This window comes from Crocodylus porosus, unplaced genomic scaffold (assembly GCF_001723895.1).
Source record: "Crocodylus porosus isolate Cpor-Errol unplaced genomic scaffold, CroPor_comp1, whole genome shotgun sequence".
Lineage (NCBI taxonomy): Eukaryota > Metazoa > Chordata > Crocodylia > Crocodylidae > Crocodylus > Crocodylus porosus.
In genome coordinates this window covers 114,212,133-114,220,109 of record NW_017728906.1, presented here as the reverse complement: position 1 = coordinate 114,220,109, position 7,977 = coordinate 114,212,133, and the positions used below count along the sequence as shown (strand labels likewise).

General features: G+C 40.1%; 2 long non-coding RNA genes across 2 annotated transcripts in view; both read left to right on the top strand.

The window, feature by feature from the left end:
* LOC109306413 overlaps positions 1–7,977 on the top strand; it is a 920,948-nt gene that overhangs the window by 269,362 nt on the left and 643,609 nt on the right. The gene's annotated exons all lie outside the window — the stretch shown is intronic.
* Positions 515–7,977, top strand: part of LOC109306415 — a 12,159-nt gene continuing 4,696 nt past the window's right edge. The window contains exons 1-2 of the long non-coding RNA XR_002099984.1: positions 515–766; positions 6,940–6,941. This is a non-coding gene — a long non-coding RNA (uncharacterized LOC109306415). The remainder of the gene's footprint in view (positions 767–6,939; positions 6,942–7,977) is intronic.

Below are 7,977 nucleotides of genomic sequence, written 5' to 3'. Positions count from 1 at the left end.
CTGGCTCTGGAACCTCGTGAACCAACGGACACCCTATAGATTAAGAGACACTAACTACTTACTCTAAGTCGTCTACTTGTGCCAACTCGGCGAACCTCAAGGGCAGCTAAGAGCTACCTCAATCCCGCCCCACAAGCCGCGCGCTCGCACAACTCCGCAAAGCCCGCGGCTCCCCTAAACGGTGCCGGAGCCGCTAGCCCAGCATTTCGCCACACTTCCAATGTCGAGTTATCCCGCAGAAGGGGGTCACCAGCTGGTCCTTCTGACTGGAAAGGTCAGGTGCTGGACAAGTTGGAGATCAAGAGGGCACCACTGAGGGTCACTGCTTTTTATCTGTCCTTTGCAGACTTTGGTGACTCCCCAGTTTTCAGGTTTGCCCAATCCAGGGGTCGTTGACCCTCATGGGGCTTCCCTCTTGGTGGCTACTGGATGGCATCTGTCAGCCCCAGGGGTCATCCACATGTACGTGGGAGTCCGTTGATGAATTTTGATTAAATTACCGCTGTCATGAATAGGGGTCTGGGAGTGGTTGATCTGGAGATATTTAGCCCCAAAAGTTGGTCCCCAGCTTTGATTAACTCATACCGGGACTTCTAGTGAAGTTTACAGAATTCCCAGTTGCTACATTGTCTCCTATTGATTTCTTGGTTGATCTGTGGTTTTCATAGGTGTTAACTGCCGCTTGTTACTCAAACCTGCTACTGTGTTATGCATTCATTCACTGATTCACCCGCTCTTTCAGGGGCAAGCCTGATACAGGGAAGCGGTGGTCTGATTTCTCCTTCTGTTAACCTTGTTAACAGGTCGGATCGTATCAGAATCGTAAACAAGTAATTAGAGTCAGAGTGAAATGAAGACGAGTAATACGCCCAGAAACAACAGCGGCGGGGAGACCAGTGTATAACTTACTTCTAAAACTAAAACACATTTAGTTAAAAGGTGAGGAGTACAAAATATAAGCTGCAAGAGTAATGTCATGTCACACAAATAGATAAAAAAACCAAAATACAAGGGGAAATATAAAATGCACATATAGAAACTTTAAAACACAATTCCCCATCTTACAGTGAAAGAAAGAGGAAGGAAGAAAAGGTAGAAGAGGAAAAACATATCCAAAGAGGGGAAAGCAAATGCAGGCAAGAGGAAAAGGGGGCTTTCTGCTACACCTTCACCGTTCTGCTGCATCCTCAAGGGTGTGACCAGCTCTTGCTCATGGGAGATTCTTCACTACCTAGGAAACTTCAGTGTTACAGGGGACCTTCCTAGGGCCAATTAGAGGTTGGCCTGCCCACCTGTTACTCTCCTCTCTTGACTACCATGCCTTGTTGTTCAATATTTGGTGTGTTAATTAGGCAGAAGGCTGCCCTTTGGCAGCTCTGTTCTCCTGGGCCTATGCATGCAGCTCCAACTATGCCTGTACTGCATGCCAAGCCTCACAGAAGACACACACATGATGTTCCCTCACAGCACAACTGGTACTCCCAGGTCTCACAGGGACTTTCCCTCCCTCCCTGGAGCATCAAATCATTGTGCTCATCCTTTTGATCTTTCTTCTGACTCACGCTCGATCTCCTTGAAGTAGAGAACTTACCAGGGTCAGAACTGACCCCTAACTCTCTGACTGAGTCCCCCCACTTGGCCTCTGGCCCAATTTACAGCCTCAGGCATCCATGAACATACCTTGGCCTCTTCCCCATACATGGGGTTCCTACTCCTCCTCCTCTAGGGCTTCTACACCATGCCCCACCCTAGGGTCTTATCTTCATGGTCAACTACTCATGGGGCTGGCCCTTGTTCTGCCCTTCAGAATTACTTGCAGTTCAGCCCTATTCAATGCACCCCTGGGATTGTCCTTCAGGCCTATTCCCCATTCAGCCTTACTCAGCCCCCATCATGCACAATACTTTAGGCCTAATCCCATTCAACCCTACTCTGTGCCAGGCCACCTACATCCATGCCCATTCTGGGCCTTCAAAACTGCCCTCTCTCTCCAGGGCCACACAATTATCCCCCCACCAGGAGCCTCTAGGGTCTTCTTCCCCTGCAATCTCAGTTAGCCACAGCTATGCCTGGCCCCACTCCTCTCCTGGGGTCTTCCACCCCCTTGGGCTTAGGTGGCTGTAGCCATGCCTGGCCCTTGAACCCACTGAATTATAGGGGTGAGGGTTTAAGGTGCTCTGACCTTCCTTTCACCAGGGTGGTAATTAGCCTGTTATTTCCTGAGGACTCCCCCACTACTAGGAGCCCCACCAAGCCACTCATCCTCAGCAGGGTGCAGTTAAGTCATGCACAGCACCAAGAGCCTCCAAGCCATCCTCATAAGCTCTTACCCTTACCTCCTAGATGTTCCTGCTGCAGCTCAGCCAGGTGATGTTTCTGCCTAGGCTGGCAACAGTAAATTGCAGCCTCTTTATACCTGTTTCCCAAAATGGCTGCCACCAGCTGCCTGACTCTACCCTTAAAGTGGCAGGCACCCAAAGGTACACTGCCACACTCAATCTAACCAGCACCTTGGCAGGACCTTACAGCTTATTGGAGAACCCCATAAACATTTAGGGTTGCCTGGGTTTGCAAAAGAGAATAGATCTACTATATCACATGTAAACAGAATGCCTGATATTGCCAGCTGCCTGAAATCACTCATCAACAGACAAACTCTGAGTTAAAAATTTAGAGCAAGTTTATTGCATAAGATTAAAAAAAAACACGTAAAAGGAAAAAAAGTGAAGTTGTTAGGTTTGGAGACAGAATTAAAAACAGGTAAAGAGAAATACTTTGCTAATGCTTTCTAATCTGAAGCAGCTTCTGGATCTTCTGTGTGTTTCTGGCAGCTAATAATCTTGCTAACTTCTTGAGTGACACTCCAGCCCCCTCAGCTAGGTCCTACCTTTCACATAGAGTGGATATTTATTTATTTTTTTCCCAAACAGAATTTTTTCTTTTTAAAGAAACTGCTCTCCTTTCTATTTCCTGGTGTGTGTGTGTGTGTATACACACACACTTTAGAAGAAAATAATAAGCCAAACTATATATAAAGTGTGGCAACTCTCTAATATGTATGATAGTAGCATTTTCTTTGATATGCATCAAGCTATTATTTGATTCAAAAGCAGAGAGCCTGATTTTCTCTGATTAAAAATATCCCCAATTTTTGGATTAAAAAAAGGAACCCCAAATCCATATTTTGATCATGGAAATATGTGGATTTGGGGTTTCTTTTTTAAATCCAAAAATTGGGGATATTTTTAATCAGAGAAAACCAGGATCCCTGTTCATAAGCTATACCAGAGCTCCTTTTCCTAGCTGTCTGATAGATATGCTAATAGTATTTTCTTTGATATACACTTGGCCATTGTGGAACTGGAAGTCTCCTGTCACAGGAGCCAAGTACAAATAAATAAATAATCTTTTGTTCCAGGTAGACTGCCATGACTGTAAACAGATTAATAGCTAGTTGATATGGCTATACTACTAAAAACCTGGTTAAATAGGAAAAATCCAGGAACTGGGCTTATGGAGAGCCAGAAGTCAAAGCCAGGTTCAGAGTAAACTTGGAGTCAAGAGGTAAACTGGGCACCTAATCCCAAATTGGTGTCAGACAGGAGTCAAAGTCAGACGTCAGGGTAAAACAGGAGGTAAAGCTAGGGTTTCAGCTGTGCAAAATCAAGTATATAGAGGAGTCAGGAGCAGCCATATAATGTTTGTCCAAACTGTGAACTGCTGTTGGAGGCAAACTTTTAAAGCCTGGAGTGGCTGGGCCTGTCTCCTGAAGCTTCAGGGGATTGGCTGCAATTGACCCTGATCTGAGCTCATTACAAGTTGTTTGTTGGGCACCATTCTGGATGCAGTTCATGGTGTCTAGAAAGTTCATATCAGTGGGCACAATCAGTCTACACAAATTTTTACTGTGGAGTTGCCTAATTAGTCCCTCAGTAAACATCTTGGCGCCTACATGTGCACCTCTATTAGGTTGCAGGAAACTAATAGACTCTATTATAGGTTAGTACTTGTAAGTACTAACCTGCTGTGGAGTATTTTTATTTTTATGTATTTTTATGCAACACTGGTGTACACACTGATGTGGCTGGCTAGGATACCAGGGTGTTTCAGTGAGGGAGCTCCCAGCTAGCTTGCCCCACACTGGAGTACCCTCATTCCCCAGCCAGCCCTTCTGCAGTATGCTCATCCAGGCAGAACCCCTGGGTCCCCTGCCAGCTGGGGCTGTTCTGACCTGGCTCAACATGCTAGATTGCATGTGCACATTCAAATGGCATGCCTAGGAGCAATATTGCTACACATTAATAGCACATGTAGCTGCACTTAGGATAAAGTTTTATAGCAGATTGCAATTTACCTGTGACTGACAATCCTCATTTACATTGCTGGGTGCCGTTCTGGAGTTGAACAAAAGTAATTATTTTATATATTAGTTACCTTACCCTGTATCTGCTACTTTACCAGACCAGAGGAAGAACTGTTCATGCCTGAAAGCTTTTCCAACATCTCTCCCAATTAGTTGGTCTATATTTGGTTTAATACAAGACATTACTGATCAAAAATCATTTCTGAAATGTCAAAGACAGTTGATTTTGCCTACTATTACAGTGTTAATTTGGTAATACATAGAAGTCATAGATTATGGTATGAGGAAATCATAATAAACAATTCCATTACCAAGATAAATGCTTTACACATAGAGATGCCATTACACTACCATTGTAAAGTTTAAAACTATATAGCAACATTCTTATATGGTTTGAAACTAGGATTTTATTATAAATTAATAATTAGTCAAAATTTATTGAAGTCAATAAAAGTATTTCCTACTGAGTTTCATGACAATTAGAATGGATCTTAGTCCATAAAGAGGAACTTAATATGAAGACTACTGAGGAGTGGTAGATCATTTACTGTTATAGGATAGGAAATAAGCATAAAGTAGGTAGAGAATGGAGTTTTAATAAATGTTTTTTAAAAAAAAGTTAGTTATTTTGACAAGAGCAAGTAAAATAAAATAACAGGCCTTTGGGTTGGCTATACAAACATTGGTTCATATTTTTAGGTTAATTAGGAATTTTCCATAAAATTGAGTAGACTTAATGTGGCTACATCTTATAGCCAACTTTGAAATATTAGTCAACCTTAATATTTACTCTGAAGAAAATAGATTTTCTATTCACCTCAGCTTGCTGACAAAGGATGGTACTGGATTTGCTAGTAGAGTTATTATAAAAAAAAAAGAATTGTCTCATGTATAGTAAGTGTAAGGTCAATAAAGTAATCAAATATTATCAGACTAAATTAACTTAATGTGTTTCTCCCCACACTGTTAGATATGGTCTATCACAGAGCAAAGTAAATAAAATACTCAGTTGGAAGGATTTATGAACTGTACCTCTCTCTAGAATTATAGCATTAAATGTCTGAGAACAGGATTTTTGGAATTTATTAATATTGTTTTTATTGTCCTATTGTTTTTATTATGAGAACATGGACTAGTGTAACTGCTCAGATATTTTCTTGTTACTGAGAAACTAACATAAAATATGAAGGCAGTAGGCTAATTTACTTGTTTGTACTGATGGTGGTGAAATAGATGTCGATTCATTCTAATTTTTGGTAGATTGAAATTACATAATCTCAATGTTGTTGCAGAGAAATCCTTGTCATGATCACTGTGAATCTCAGACTTAGCTCCATTATACAAAAACATCTACTGGAAAATGGAATTAATGTAATTAATTAAAATCATACCCCTGTTCACAATAAGAAATGGCTTCCAGCAACTTTAATAATCTTATTCCAAAATAAGTATTCAATGTAAATCTTCTTTAAAAATATTCATGTCTTCCAGGTATCATTGTTTAAAATAAATAAAATGAATTTTAAAATCATAACTATATATATTATTGGCACTTCTCAAATTGAATATATCTTATGAAGAACTCTCGGTCCTCAGGTTTCTTAAGATTTACAACTCTGGAGGCATTATATGATTCTTCTAGATTTCAGCCTCTACTGGTTGCATCTACAAATGCACTTTCGTGAGGAACTGACTAATTAGCTCTGCAGAAAAGTCTCACCATCCACATGTGCGCCAGTAAATTAATTAACTTCACTATAGGACAGTACTGTCGAGGACAAATACTATCCTACAGTGGAGTAGTTATGTGCACTGAAACGCAAGTGTAGATGGTGACTGGCCCCACACTGTAGCACCTCATGCCTTAGCCAGCCCCTCTGCAGCACATGGAGCTGGGGCAGAAGAGCCCCAGGTCTCCCTGCCAGCTGGGGCTAGTCTGCCCTGGCTCAATGTGCTGAGGTCCTGGGGGCACATGTAAATACTTGCCTGGGAGCAATAAATTCGAGCAACAAGCTCCAGTTCCTCAGCTAATCACTGCACCAGGGTTTATTGCTACATGCTAAGTGCATGTGTAGATGCAACCACTATGTACTTATCTCTGCTGAGAGAGGTAGTTAGCCATGTTCATCTAAAGTCAGGCAAGAGACAGAGTAGTTCTAAATCAGAAATGCATAAGCTTGTGTAAGTAGTGGTTTATTTAATCAGATGCATAATCTTGCTCCTCCCATTGAAATCATTGGGAGTTCAGGCATTGACCTCAATTATAGTGTGATCATATCTGTAATAATGTTGAAATATGATAAGCATTTTGCATCTTTTTAATAGCTTGTTGAGGATAATAGACATTCTATTAAAATGTCACCCAGTTATAAATGTAATTGGTTCCATTTAGCCACATTTTATTTGTAGAGTTCTCACTGTATGGTAAAAAGCTTAAGAAAATTATATTAGTAATAACTGTAAGTAATAATTCAGACAGAATAGCCTGAAAGGTCTTGATCCCTTGAAAAAAAGGAATGACAAAATATAGGAAACTGAATATTGCATACTAGTTTACCTTATAACATCTTTGCAAGCAGTTCTGTAGAAAATAGAGATATGCTTTATCTACCGTTTGAATACCTTCCATTGTAGATTAAGTGCTTGAGGTATAAAGATATCTAATACTGGCTATTATTGTCAGCCATGTTTGGTGTTCTAGAGCAGAACCACCTCAGTTTCTCCATAATTTCCTTGGTGTATTATAACAAGAGAAACAATGTATGTGATATAATTAAGACTTAAAATGAATACCTTGAAGGATTCCATTGAATTATGCAACTTTTGATACTATAAACATGTCTCAGCCTACCTGCTGTCTTGCTAGATGATGCTCTTTCTGTAGGGATTACATAGTTAGGATCAAATCTTACTAGTGCCTATGATCATTTTCTCTGATTTTAAAAAAATCTCCAATATTTGGTTTTTAAAACCCCAAATCCACATTTTTTTCTGTGATTAAAATGAAACACCACTATATATCTATGTATATACTAGTGTTGTTTCATTTAAATCATGGAAAAATATATAAGTTACTAAGGTGTGATTTTTCCATAGTTACCATTGAAGTACATTCCAATTTCCAATTTTCAAGCAAAACACATACCTATATGTGATAAAGATTGAAAATTGTGTGATCTAGAAAACCAGAGATATTTGAAGTTTTACATGTAAACTACATAAATATTTTGACTATCAGAGTTTCTCTAAAGGATGCATTTCCAATTATTGGCATCATACTGTTACTACCAACATCATTATTTAATTTATCACACCATTATTACTTTTAAGATAATATTGAAAATTAGAAATCAAAATATATCAGCAGCTTGTGGTTTAATATACCTACAAATCGAAAAGTTATTTCAGAAAATTGCTACCATGATATTTGTGTCCTAAACCCTATAAGTCTGTGAGAGCTGCACTATAGATTCATAGATTCATAGATTCATAGATGCTAGGGTTGGAAGGGACCTCAATAGATCATCGAGTCTGACCCCCTGCATAAGCAGGAAAGAGTGCTGGGCCTACATTACCCCAGCTAGATACACATCTAGCCTTCGCTTGAAGACCCC